The sequence below is a fragment of the Lithobates pipiens genome, unplaced genomic scaffold (genome assembly GCF_037356315.1).
Source record: "Lithobates pipiens isolate NorthernLeopardFrog02 unplaced genomic scaffold, aLitPip1_a1.2 Scaffold_18, whole genome shotgun sequence".
Lineage (NCBI taxonomy): Eukaryota > Metazoa > Chordata > Amphibia > Anura > Ranidae > Lithobates > Lithobates pipiens.
Genome location: NW_027507758.1, coordinates 631,897,291 through 631,912,683, shown reverse-complemented (window position 1 = coordinate 631,912,683; position 15,393 = coordinate 631,897,291).

The window sequence follows — 15,393 nt, the reverse complement described above, 5'->3', positions numbered from 1 at the left end:
GACATGGCTGTCCATCCCTGTGTGTCCGTCCATCCCTGTGTGTGTGTCCGTCCATCCATCCCTGTGTGTGTGTCCATCCATCCATCCATCCCTGTGTGTGTATCCATCCATCCATCCATCCCTGTGTGTGTGTGTGTGTGTGTGTGTGTGTGTGTGTGTGTGTCCATCCATCCATCCATCCCTGTGTGTGTGTGTGTGTGTGTATCCATCCATCCATCCCTGTGTGTGTGTGTGTGTGTGTGTGTGTGTGTGTGTGTGTGTGTGTGTGTGTGTGTCCGTGCAGCCTTGTGTGTGTGTCCAGCCTACCTGTGTCCCAAGCCTCCGTCCCGAGCCGCCGTCGTCCCGAGCCTCCTCCGTCCCGTGCCGTGCCTCCTCCGTCCCGTGCCTCCCCCGTGCCGTGCCTCCTCCGTCCCGTGTCTCCTCCGTCCCGTGCCGTGCCGTGCCTCCTCCGTCCCGTGCCGATGGATCGCCGCTCTTCTCGGCGGCCATTCTACAATTGAAAATTCCGCCTCCGCCTGTGATAGGCGGAACACTCAATTTCCCAGCAGCCTGTGTTCCGCCTATCACAGACATCCTCTCATACTCGTCCGTAGTATGAGAATGAGCGGATGTCCGTGATAGGCGGAACACTGCCTGCTGGGAAATTCAGTGTTCCGCCTATCACAGGCGGAGGCGGAGAAGGAGGCGCGGCTTTTGAAAATTAATGTCCGCCGTCTGTCTGCTCGATACGCTGATCGAGCAGTCAGACAGCGGCGACTCGAGTATAAGCCGAGGGGGCACTTTCAGCCTCAAAAAAGAGGCTGAAAATCTCGGCTTATACTCGAGTATATACGGTATATGCTTTTAAGAGATATATTCTTATGTAATTGATACATTGTTTAGTTTTTACTTCCCCCCACTGTGTTGAGTATTAACAGATGGTAGCTTTACTATAGTAACCACTCTTTAGCCCACACCCTTGTGAAGGAGGGTTTATTCTTTTGGAGCAGAAAGCAGAAACTTGTGTTGATATAATCAAAAGGCGGAAGAGCGGACGCTCTCTTGGAATTCCTACAGATGTGAAAGAAACATCTCAGCAAACATACATCTCAGCTACATTCAGCATACAAAGGGTTATTCGACCATCTTAGATAGAACAATAGAGCACACATTAGCTTGAAGAAATATTTTTAACGATACTAATAATTTTATCATTGTACTATTTTTGTAAGTATTATTTTCTATTTAAGTGTGTACAATAAAAACACACTTTTTGATTTACGCTGACTCAGAACTAATTAACCACTTGAGGACCGCCGTATTGCCATTGTACGTCAGCACAATGGCACAGGCAGGCATAATCACGTACATCTACGTGATTGCCTTCCAGCGGGTGGGGGGTCCCATCGGACCCCCTCCCGCTGGTTACGGCGGTCCGATTCGGTCCAGGAGCGCTCCGTGATGAGGGGATGGCCGTTCGTTTTCGGCCACCCCCTCTGGATCGCTCCTGGCCAATGAGAAGCTTCCTCCCCTGTGTATTGTTTACACAGGAAGGAGGAAGTGATGTCATTCTCCTCGGGGCGGTCTTTTTGACCGGACTACGAGGAGAAGAGTAAAAGTAAGTGTGCACGAACACTACACTGACATGTAGGTACACACAGGCACACAAACCCCCCCCGATCGCCCCCCCGATCACCCCCCGATCCCCCCCGCCCCCCCTCCCCCCCCAGTCACAGTGTCACTGATTGCATTGATCATTTCTTTACTGATCAATGCATTCAGTGTCAGTTGTGACAGTAAAAACTGTCAGGACAGTTAGTGTTAGGTCCAGGGTAGCCCCCTATCACCCCCCAATAAAGATTTAACCCCCTGATTGCCCCTAGAGTTAACCCTTTCACCCCCTTTTGCCAGTGTCACTAAGCGATCATTTTTCTGATCGCTGCATGTGTCGCTAGGTAGCTAGTTATTTTTTTAGGTTCACCGCCAGGTTTTTATATCGCTAGGTACCCCGATATACTACCCAATAATGTTTTTAACCCCCTGATTGCCGCTAGTTAACCCTTTCACCCCCTTTTGCCAGTGTCACTAAGCGATCGTTTTTCTGATCGCTGCATTAGTGTCGCTACAGTCGCTAGGTAGCTAGTTATTTTTTTAGGTTCACCGCCAGGTTTTTATAGCGCTAGGTACCCCGATATACTACCCAATAATGTTTTTAACCCCCTGATTGCCGCTAGTTAACCCTTTCACCCCCTTTTGCCAGTGTCACTAAGCGATCATTTTTCTGATCGCTGCATGTGTCGCTAGGTAGCTAGTTATTTTTTTAGGTTCACCGCCAGGTTTTTATATCGCTAGGTACCCCGATATACTACCCAATAATGTTTTTAACCCCCTGATTGCCGCTAGTTAACCCTTTCACCCCCTTTTGCCAGTGTCACTAAGCGATAATTTTTCTGAACGCTGCATCAGTGTCGCTAGTGTCGCTAGGTAGCTAGTTAACTAGGCTCCCAAAAAGTCCCCCACATGTGGTATCCCCGTACTCGGGAGAAGCAGCAGAATTTATTTTGGGGTGTAATTTGACTTCTGCCCATAGCATGTGTGAGCAATATATCATTTAGTGACAACTTTGTGCAAAAAAAAAAAAGTTTGTAATATTCCCGCAACTTTTGGCAAAATATAAAATATTCCATGGACTCAACATGCCTCTCAGTAAATAGCTTGGGGTGTCTACTTTCCAAAATGGGGTCATTTGGGGGGGTTTTGTGCTATTTTGGCATTTTATGGCCTTCGAAACTGTGATAGGTAGTGAGGAGTTAAATCAAAAATTTGCACCCTTAGAAATCCTGAAGGTGGTTATTGGTTTTCGGGGTGCCGTGCGCGACTAGACTCCCAAAAAGTCCCACACATGTGGTATCCCCGTACTCGGGAGAAGCAGCAGAATGTATTTTGGGGTGTCATTTCACATATAACCATGGCATGTGTGAGCAATATATCATTTAGTGACAACTTTTTGTCATTATTCAATCCCTTAGGACAAAAAAATAAATATTCAATGGGCTCAACATACCCATCAGCAATTTCCTTGGGGTGTCTACTTTCCAAAATGGGGTCATTTGGGGGGGATTTGTACTGCCCTGCCATTTTAGCACCTCAAGAAATGAGATCGGCAGTCATAAATTAAAAGCTGTGTAAATTCCAGAAAATGTACTCTAGTTTGTAGACGCTATAACTTTTGCGCAAACCAAAAAATATACGCTTATTGACATTTTTTTTACTAAAGACATGTGGCTGAATAAATTTTGCCCTCAATGTATGACTAAAATTTAGTTTATTCGATTTTTCTTATAACAAAAAGAAGAAAATATCTTTTTTTTTCAAAATTTTCGCTCTTTTTCCATTTATATCGCAAAAAAAAAAAATCGCAGAGGCAATCAAATACCATCAAAAGAAAGCTCTATTTGTGGGAAGAAAAGGACGCAAATTTCGTTTGGGTGCAATATTGCATGACCGCGCAATTACCAGTTAAAGCAGCGCAGTGCGAAATTGCAAAAAGACCTCTGGTCCTTAAGGTGTTTATTGGTCCGGAGCTGAAGTGGTTAAGGAAATTCATCTCACAATCTCAATCAATCTCACCAGATATATATAAGAGATATATATACATTTTCAAATATTTTTACAGTGTAAATATTACTAAGATAGCAGTACATCCGTCAGTGACGATCCCGGTCATGGTGGTTCCCAGCCCACAGCAGTAATTCCTGTCATCATTCAGCATGTGGAATGTCTGATCCTGGATAATAACACATAACCTGTCCTGACATTGTACAAGAGAAGAATCTTTCTGTGGGAACCCATTATCCTGGTGTAGCAAAGTCCCGGAACTCTTTAGGCCTAATAGTTACCTCCAGAATTAGGGAAAGCTGACATCCTTGAGTGTGGAGTGGGTTTCAAATATTTTTACATTGGCTCAGCCATCCAGTCAACCATAAGTCGGAAGTTTTTTTTTCAACTTCCTTCCTTTGATCAGAGGGGAAAGAAGTGATGAACAGAAATTAACTTCGCAAAGATTGAAAAGAACCTAGAAGGAAATTTGATCGATTGATTGTGAAAGACCGGAGAATTTCAGATATACAGAAGTCTTGCGAGTCCAGCGGAGTCCAGCGGCAAAACTGATAAGTTTTATATTTGGTGAGTAGAAAAGTAATATGGATTTTGTAGATGTTTTAGCTGATGAAAGTAAATTAGAATTTACAGGTTTATCGAAACAGGTCTCTGATGCTGTTTTATGGAAATCTATGTATAGTCAATGCTCGCAAGCAAATACTGAAATTGAGAAAGCTAAATTTTCATTAACGAAAACTAAGAGGAAATTACTAATGTAATGAAGTTCATTTCAATTTTTAATTCAATGATATTTAATGAGCCAGAAAAACAAATGATTTGTGTAATGAATCAAACAGCAAGTGTAACTGAAAATATGCAAACACATGAAAATGTATTTTTTGAACCTAGTTGTTCAGGTTGTGAAACTTTTTGTACGTATATTGAGCATTTAGAGAATGAAGTAGAATTGCAGAATAATGCAACTTCAAAAAACAAACATATCTCGGTAATTTCAAAGAGAGATGAGAAAAAGCAGTCAGATGCAGCAAAATCATCGTTTATACCGGACAACCCTGTTGACATACAGGATCCTTCTTTGGATGATGTTCGAAAACAGAAATTGTTAGAAAGAGCATCTAGACTTAAGTTGCAAATACATGATCAGCTGATGAAAATTTTGAAAGATATCCCTCGTTATGATTCAAGAGCAGATGTGTTTTTCAACGGGGATGTCTTTGAAAGTTTTTGTGATCGTTTCAACTTGAGTGACGAACAAAGGAATAACATTTTTTGTTTATGGGTTCCTAGTCACATAGCAAGACGTTTAATCAAATCACCCTATCTTGATAATTATGGTGCTGAAGTTCATAGTAATGCATCTGAAAGACTGCGTCAGTTGTGTATTACTGGGGAAGAAACCCCAACAGCTGAGTTATTGGATTCTTTAAAAGTAACAACACACGATGATCCGTTTCATTTTAGTGAAACATTTGCGAAGGCATTCAAAATGGTGTATGCAGTGGATGAAGAGAATTCTGCATTAATAAGGGCATTTGTTTGAAAATTTACAAATTTAGACCCTGCATCAATGGTGTTAGCTAGTCAAAAGGAAACTTGGATGATGCTACCTCAGTTATAGATCTTGTAAGAAGACAATTAAAGCGGAGTAATTTAAAATCAAAAATTTCTGTCATTCAGGATAGCAATTCTGAAAAAGACAATCAGAAGGATGTTAAAGCAGGCAATACTGCCACCTTTAGGAATGGCAGGGCAAGACAGTTTGATAACAAAAAGACAATTACTTGTTTTTTTTGTCAAAAGCTTGGTTATTATAAATCTCAATGTAGACAGTATTTAAAACATATTGAGTTGAAAAACATTGGAAAAGAAAATGGATTAGTATCCAATAAACCTTCTGCCCCACCTTCAACAGAAGAAGTTAGAAATTTTTCTCCTTATGCCCCTCTGAGGAGAGAGTTAAAAGAGATTGGAATGAATATGAACGCACATTCAAACAGTGATAGCAATGGGAGACAGCCTTTGTTATCTGCTCCATGACAGATAGAGGAAAAGGAAATAATTTATCATTCTCTAGTTCATGTTGCCCCTATATTTTTAGACAAAAGTGGACGCCCTTATTTAAAAGCTAAAATTAATGGACAAAAAGTGAAAACTCTTTTAGATACAGGTGCTCAGATTAGTGTCACTGGTTTGAATTTACCTGTTTTATCAGACGCAGCAGTTTGTTCAATTGTCGGGTTTAATGGAACATGTGATTCTCAAGCTAAAATGTGTTAAAATATTTCTTTTGAAATCCCAGGTTGTTTGCAAACTGAAATAGACATGTGGTTTTGTAAGGGATCTGAAAATATCATCGGAACTGATATTTTGTATCAAAGAGGATGGATTATTGATTTAGGCAATGGAGTGATTTGGAAGGGTTCAGCTAATCGTAAGCCTGTGGTAATTGATCCAGCTGATTATTCAGAAGTGGGAAGCATTTGTTTAACAGAAGCAGTTGACACTGATTACAAATGGCCTGATACAGGAGAGAATTTGAAGTTAAAACAAGTGATACAGTCACACAAAAAACTTTGGAGTCAAAAAAAAATGTTGTTGGCTTATTTAAGGATATTTTAGTCAATGTCGAAGGAAAGGATCATCCCTTTGTGAAGCCATATAAATTACCACCAGATTCTGATGAACCTGTTTCATTGATCATACAAGAGTTTTTGGAACAGGGTATTATCAGGAAAGCAAATTCGATAACAAATAATCCTGTATGGGTAGTGGCTAAACGAGATGACCCTAGTGCATACAGATTTTGGTTGATCTAAGAATGCTAAACAAATACATACCCTGTTGTTCGCCTATTGTAGCAGAAACACCAGATATCATGTCACAGTTAAATGCTAATGCAAAAGTTTTTTCTGTATTAGATATTGCAAATGGATTTTTTAGCATTCCTTTGGCCAAAAGCTGTCCAATATAAATTTTTCATTTGTTTTCAAAAATATATCATATGTTTTCACAAGACTTCCCCAAGGCTTTCATAGCTCCCCATCTATATTTCATCAGGCGTTGGAAAATGTTTTATCAAGGTTCTCTAGACCTGATTTTTTGATTCATTATGTAGATAACATACTTCTTTCAAGTGAAAATGAGGAGGAGCATTTGACTCTTCTGGCAGAATTGCTGACACTTCTGCAGGAAGAAGGTCTAAAGCTGAATACACGCAAAGTTCAGCTCATGAAAAGTGAGGTAAAATTTTGAGGAATTTTGATTGGTCCAGGGAAAAAGCAGCCTTTGCAGGAACGTATAGAGGCTATTGCATCTTTACCTGTACCAACTACATTCAAAGCATTGAGACAATTTTTGGGATTGGTGAATTTTTCCAGAGATTTTATTGAGTCATTGGCAGAGAAGGCGAAACTGCTATATGACTTGTTAAAACATACAGAGGATAATGAATTTGGTCCCTGGACAGAAGTCCAACAAAAAGCTTTTGAAATGTTGCAGTAAAAGTTTTTGACCTTGCAGAGAGTAATCCTCTTGCATATGCTATTGTAAAAATTCCAGCACATAAAAAGAGATGATAGTGAGTTATCTGTAGGTAATACGGTAGAACAGCAGATTCATTGGCAAAGGAAGCAGCTTTGCATGGGAAGTTAGTAGTTCAACCTGAAATGGTATCAATTAATGTTGTGAAGAAAACAGACACACAGATTCCTTCATTTTCAGAGGAACATAAAAGGGACACGTCACTTTTTTCTTCTTCATCGGTTGACACAGGTTCTTTGGTTTATGAAAACGGGATCTTATGTCATGACTCAGACGGAATTCTATGTCCTGTTATACCACAACACCTACAGGTTGAATTCACAAAATTTAACTATGACAGTTTAGGTCACATTGGTAAGCAAAAATTACTTGAAATTCTTAAAGAGAAATTCTATTGGGACAAAATGGAGGAGACCGTAGACAGTGTAGTTAAATCTTGTCTAATTTGTGCACAGGTGAATCCTAGACCAAAGGGTCAAAAACCTCCATTGCAAAGAATTCCTCCAGCAGATGGACCTTGGTCTTCTATACAAATAGATTATATAGGGCCATTACCATCAGGAAAATATGGATACAGGTTTGCTTTGGTGTTGGTGGACATTTTCTCAAAATGGATAGAAATACTCCCAGTACGCAGAGATGATGCTTTAACAACTGCTAGGATGTTGATTAATCATGTTTTTCCAGTTTGGGGTATACCAGCAAACCTCAGTAGTGACAGAGGATCCCATTTTACAGGTAAAATCATGCAGACAATGTGTACAATTTTGGGTATAGAACAGAGATTTCATGTACCATATCATCCACAGTCTGCAGGTATTGTTGAGAGGATGAATCGGACAATTAAATCTAGAATTGCAAAAATGTTGTTGGACAGAGGAAATACTTGGGTTGATGCTGTTCCATTTATTCTAATGGGTGTAAGAAGCACAATTTCTGCTGCTACAAAGCTTCTCCGTTTGAATTAATGACAGGAAGAAAAATGCCACTTTTTCTCCATGAACCTTTTTTGTCTACACTTCAAAGAGAGGCGATAGAAAAGTCAAAATGGTTGCAGATGTTACAAGATAATTTGAACAGTATCTTGCCACATGCAGCTACCTGTATGCAAAAAAATGGTTCTTCCACATATTTCTAAGTTTGAGAAAGGAGGCCAACTCATGGTAAAGAGTTTCAGGAAAAGTGGGCTATGGCAAAGTAATTGGGAAGGTCCATTTGACATCCTGGATGTTCAAGGGGTGATGGTACAGGTACAAAGACCTCTTAATTCAGTGAAAAAACGCACGTAGACAACAAAAAACCTGGGTACACACTGAACAATGCAAACTTTATATTCCGAGATAATGATGCTGCATTTCTTTTTTCAGGAATTAAATATAAAAATCGAACCTGAAGAAATTGCGTATTCCAAAAGAAGAAAAGATGTCAGCACAACAAATGAAAAGTGTAAAAGAGAGAAAATTTATCCTCATCACAGGATTCATCTTTTCCCTAATGACAATTTTATTTGTGATAATATATATCAAGAACTGCTCAAGTTATGCAGAAATTAACAGAATTGAAGAATTACACAACAAAGATCACGTATTTTTCAGAAATAAGAGAGATGTAGACACTGATGTCAATACAGATGAAAAAAAAGATAACAATGCTGATATCATTACAAAGGACAAAAACGATACTGATATTAATGCACATGATAAAAACCATGATTTTAGATATGTTGATATAAATACAGCAGAAGATTTGTATGGATATATATGTGTAGGACAGGGATATGATTTCTGTTTACAATTGTATTTCATTCACCGCAATAATATTAAAATCAAAGTTAAAATAGAATCCAAAACAAATTTTGTTAAAATGCAGGGATCTTATAGACTAAATAACACAACCGGAACTTTTGAATGTAACATATTGTTGAGGAGTTTCTGGTCTATCTATTTAAAAGGTAATGAGTCAACAATTTGGTCTGGAGATGTGGATAATAGTATGTCAAGATCTGGAAAATCACTTTATCCTTTAGATCAATTTTTTTATCTTTTTCAAAGTTTCGTAAACATATTAGATCCAGAACATTTAAACATCATTGGAGATGAAAAAGGAGACGTTGTAAGAACATGGGATTTTAAAGTAACAAGAAAATTTACTCAAATAAGGGTCAAAATTGATATTTTTATAGTTGATAGGATTGTTCCAGAAATTAATATTTTCCCACAATCTTTGGAAATTATGGAAGATAAAGATAATTTGCATTTGATATGTGATACAAAAATATCTTTACCTCAAAATTCATTGTTAACGTGGAAAAGGAATGATGAGTTTTTGGGTAGTTTTCTTTACAGTTCTACTATCCTAATTCATAAAGGAATTTTTGGTAGTGTGAATTGGATCAATGATACATTTGTTTATCAACAAATGAGAGTATCTTTGAATGATACTGGTATATATGAATGTTGCATGTCAATAGGAAATTATCCGGTGAAATGTGCTAAGGCAAGTGTTATTGTTATGTCTCCAAGGAAAACTCCATGTGTCAATAAGAAAAGTTTCTCTGCAAGTCTTTTTCAGATTAACCATTTCCAATCCAGAACTCTTTTGAGAGAGGGAAAGTTTGTCATTATTTTGTGGAACTTTAATGTTTCAGAATGGAAATTTCTACAAGGTCAAGGACATTTGGTTAATATGGAATTGGGTATTGAGAGATGGTTTGGAATGAATAATAGAAATGATAACAGAAATAAGCGTGGTATTGTTGAAGGTATTTTAGGAGGGATTGGCACAATCGGGAGTATAACAAATAGTATGGATATTAATACTTTAAAGTCTGATCTAGAAACCGCTGGTTTAGTGGGAAGTAATGGTATTAAAATACAAAGACATTTAAATTAGATTTTAGAAAATATGGTAATTAAAACTGCTAATATAATGGGTCCATCTATTTTACATCTTCAAAATATTACTCTTGATTTGATGATAAGTGAACAACATTCTCATATAGCCAGAGCATGCTTAGAGATTCAAACTGAATATTCCACTAATTTTAAAATAATTGCGCAAGCATTTCAGAGTGCAATAACTGCTCTTGGCATTTTACAGTATTTGCCCAAAGAATATTTATATGCGATAAATCATACAGATTTATGGGTAAATAAATGGATAGGATGCAAGCAGGACATATGTTATAGTTCTTCTATGATTCCAATAGCCGGAAAAGAACAAATTTTGGTTCCAATCACTGTTTTGGGATTACCTGTCAGCAATACACAATTATTATACTATAAATTACAGTATACAGATTTTGTATTTAACAATGACAAATCTAATTGTTCTAATTCAGAATTTTCATCATGTTTACAATTCCAGTCTAAAGTTATTTGTTTACCTAATCAAGATAAAAGTATATTTCACTCTTGTTATCATAATCACGCATTATGTTCCGCATGAATAGAAAACGTTGAAACAATTTCTGAATTAATTACTCGTGTAGATAAAAAGAAGGTTTGTTTTCAGATTATGTCAGATACAGAAAGGGTTAAAACTTTTTTCTCTTCTTGTACAAATACAGAAAACCTAAATCAAGGGTTGTATTGTATAGAAGGAGACATTGTTGCAATTAGTATTAATGGGTTGAGAACAAATTTAACAAATATGTTTCTGAAAAATATTAGCGCTCTTCCTACACAGTATAATATTTCACAAATAGATGAATTTCCATGGGAAAAATGGGCAAATATAATTCAAAAGGATCAAGGTTTATTAATAGCTTTGGCTAAGGAATTGCAAAATGCAGAAGTATTGTTTAAACATGAACAAGGTAATTTGCAAGAAATATCACATCAATGGTCAGAATTTTCTGAAAGTAATTGGTGGAAAAAATTTACTAATAGTGTATCCATTTGGGGAAAAACTTTGATAACTTCAGCAGCAGGAAATATTTTATCACATCCTATTGTAATTATTTTTATTATTATTATGTTATTTCTTATATTCCAGTTCTGTTTGATGTTTAGAATGAAAAAATTATATTATCGAATTAGAAGTGAAATTAAGAAAGGAGATGATTTGCTGCAAAACAAGCTTAAAATGGGTTTTGGAGTTACAAATTCAGTTACACATGACAGAACATTTGGAGTTATTGAGTCAAAGTTTGTTTGAATGAGACATGAATGTTGTGAATGGATTTAAATCTGAAAAATATGATTAGTATTCATATTTCAGAGGGGAATGTTATATTCTTAATATCTAAATTTTAATTGGCTTTATTATACTTTATTTAGAATATGAATTCTCCATTGTGTGAAAGGAAAACTTTGAATCAATTAGTCCTATGACATACGATAATTGAAAAAGTAAACATTTAAAACCTGTCAGGATTTTGATGAATATTGTATATCATATATATGCTTTTAAGAGATATATTCTTATGTAATTGATACATTTTTTCGTTTTTACTTCCCCACCTCATTATATATATGCTTTTAAGAGATATATTCTTATGTAATTGATACATTGTTTCGTTTTTACTTCCCCCACTGTGTTGAGTATTAACAGATGGTAGCTTTACTATAGTAACCACTCTTTAGCCCACACCCTTGTGAAGGAGGGTTTATTCTTTTGGCGCAAAATCAGAAACTTGTGTTGATATAATCAAAAGGCAGAAGAGCGGACGCTCTCTTGGAATTCCTACAGCTCTGAAAGAAACATTTCAGCTACATTCAGCATACAAAGGGTTATTTGGCCATTTTAGATAGAACAATAGAGCACACATTAGCTTGAAGAAATATTTTTAACGATACTAATAATTTTATCATTGTACTATTTTTGTAAGTATTATTTTCCATTTAAGTGTGTACAATAAAAACACACTTTTTGATTTACGCTGACTCAGAACTAATTAAGGAAATTCGTCTCACAATCTCAATCAATCTCACCAGATATATATAAGAGATATATATATACATTTTCAAATATTTTTACAGTGTAAATATTACTAAGATAGCAGTACATCCGTCAGTGACGATCCCGGTCATGGTGGTTCCCAGCCCACAGCAGTAATTCCTGTCATCATTCAGCATGTGGAATGTCTGATCCTGGATAATAATAACACATAACCTGTCCTGACATTGTACAAGAGAAGAATCTTTCTGTGGGAACGCATTATCCTGGTGTAGCAAAGTCCCGGAACTCTTTAGGCCTAATAGTTACCTCCAGAATTAGGGAAAGCTGACATCCTTGAGCGTGGAGTGGGTTACAAGCCATGGTGGGTATAATGCAAGATGAACAGGTGGGCGCCAGACACTTTTTGAATGCATAGGGATTTAAACAGAACTGTGAAAGAGAGAATTAGGGCCAGGACACCCTTAGGTAGATGCAAAGATAATTAGCAGATTCTGAGACTTCTATATGTAGACAGCTATACAGGTGAAGGCCTCCAGCTGGACCCCACATCTGTATAGGTAAGACCGCTGTCTCCTATGGCAACAATCTTGGAGCTGTTACTAACGGTAAGGGTATTCAACTATCTGCAACACGAACAGTTCTTTTTACCCCACACTCACTCACTGTGGGTCTTCACTCAATGAGCACCCGGTCTCTCACACTAGACTTCAGATACACTAGCCACTGGATCCCTTGAGCTCTTTCACTGTAGCACTCAGTATCTTCCTCAAACGTCACCCCTGCTTCACTACTGGATCCCTGGCTTGGCACTCACAGATACTCTTCAAGCTTCACCCCTGCTGACATGTTAGGTCCCTGGCTTGGCACTTCACAACTGTCACCTCTGCTGTCCCGCTGGTTCCCTGACTTGGCACTTGCTGAAGTTTTTCCAATTCTTCACCGTCCCCGGGTGGTGAGAATTCGGCTCTGGTACTGTCCCCAGCTTACTGACAATGACCTCCAGTAGCAAGGTGGATGGACCTTTGGTGGCAACAGCTTCCCTTCTACCTCCGACTACAACTGGTTCCCCAACCGGTGGAACTGTTACATCTGGTTGGACTACAAGCCCATAGTCCCAACCCTATGCTGCTTCTCCAACTTTTGGATAGGTCCTCAGACAGCCTAGCAGCCAGATGTCCCCACGATAGGCCTTAGGTTTCTGGCCTAGTAGCTCGGGGCAATACAACATGCGTCCACCCATACAGGTGGCACAGAACCCTGATCACCTGACTCCATCCAAATAAATAGGTTATCCCAGCAGACCAAAAATGGGTCTCAGCAATACAGCCAACAGGAATGTTCTCCACTAGCAACAATTTTCTGTCCAAAGGTGGAGTGACTTTTCAGCATAGCATCTTATCAGCACTAAGTACATATTTGTAATCCACATGGTGTCAGTAAAACACTGTTCTACCACTGTTCAACAATGGCATGTAATTACAATTCTTGATATAATCGTTCACAGCAGGGCGCTCCAGCGCCCACCAAGAGTCACTTTGAGGGCTTACAATGTTGTGGCAAAACCAACACCTTGTTCCGCCATTTCTGCAGAGCATATAGGGCAGGCCCCTACTTTCAAACATCCAACTTACAAACATCTCCTACTTGCAAATGGAAGGAGACAACAGCAAGTGAGATGAAAAAAGATGGACGACAAAACAAATTATACAGGGGTGATAACCCTTCCCTATATTTTCCAAAAACCTTAAAAAATTGTTTTATTTGACTAGAGCTACACTTTAAAAATGTACCAGTTGAAAATTACAAACAGATTCAACTTAACACAACAAACCTACACAGTCCCTGTCTTGTTTGCACCGCCTGTATACTGCTGTTCTGAGTATATAGGGCCTGGGGGCCACACGTATTTCCTTTTTTTAATATGGGTACGGGGTTCCCCTTGATATGCGTACAAGACCCAAAGGGGCTGGTAATGGGCAGGGAGGGCTACCCATGCCATTTTTCTCAATGATTTTCAACCATATTGCAGGAACCAGATATAACATTAAAACCGCAAGCAGTTTTAAATGGTGTTATTTCCGTTTAATGTCATTTTGTGCAGGGACTGTTCTAAACACGGGAAACACGTGGCACTTCACAGGCATACTACAGACACCCCCCAGGCACCATATTTAAAGGAATATTTCACTTTTTTTTTCACTTTTATCGTCATTAAAATCAGTGCTCCCGCCAAAACGGCCATTTTTAAAAACATTTTAGGCATTGACCCATGTCCCCTGGGGCAGGAGCCTGGTTCCCAAACCCTTTTTAGGACAGCATCTTGCATATTAGCCGTTAAAATTAGCACTTTTAATTTCGAACGTTCGAGTCCCATAGACTTCAATGGGGTTCTAAAGTTCGTACGAATTTGGGGTCCGTTCGAAAGTTCTGGTGCGAACCGAACCGGGGGGTGTTCGGCTCATCCCTAGTGATCACATATTATCACTGGGTGTGTGCCTGTGAGTCTGATAGAAGAGGAAGGAACAGATAAATCACATCACGGTGGTGGAGGAAACATTGATTTATTGGACATTGAAGGACCATTATATCTTTTGAATGAAGGACTGTCACATTATTGGATGGGATTGCTCTGCATTGTGGAGAATGTTATCAATTTATTTATCTCAATGACAACAATGATGTTTACTTATTTTATCTCACTGACACCAGTAATGGAGCTTATTTTTCCCCTTTGACACCAACAATGGGCCTCATTTTATCTCACTGACACCATAGATCTCACTGATGTTTATCTCTCTGACACCATAGATGCCAGGGAAATCGTGCCCATATTGATTTGCCAATTGGAATGAGATCCTTGATTGGTGGAGGAGGAATGAGGGGAGAGCTTTCTCACATAGTTCACATAGTTCTCACAGCCTGCAGTACTGCTGACCACCACTGGAGGGAGACTCTCCCACATTTATCTGGCTGGACACACACAGGTAGATACAAATCCTTCATACAATCTGATGCAATCTAAGGAGTGTGGAGCAGACGTACCCCAGATGATGTCTGCTTAAGACGAAACGCGTCGGGACTTCACTGCAGCCTGAGATTTTATTGAAAAAGCGCTTATGTTCTTTGTACACGTGAGTTTGATAACTTTTTATTAAATTATTTTAAACGAAAAACGGAGTTACACTATTGTGGTCCCTGCTTCCTTCCTTTATATCTACCCCATTACCTATGATGATTTATGTGGATGGAGACATACTGTAGAGGAAATAGCCACACTTGAAAGTCTTCCAGAAAAGGACAACACCGAAAAAGCCTATGTATATCTACAAGCATATATGATCCTCCAAATAT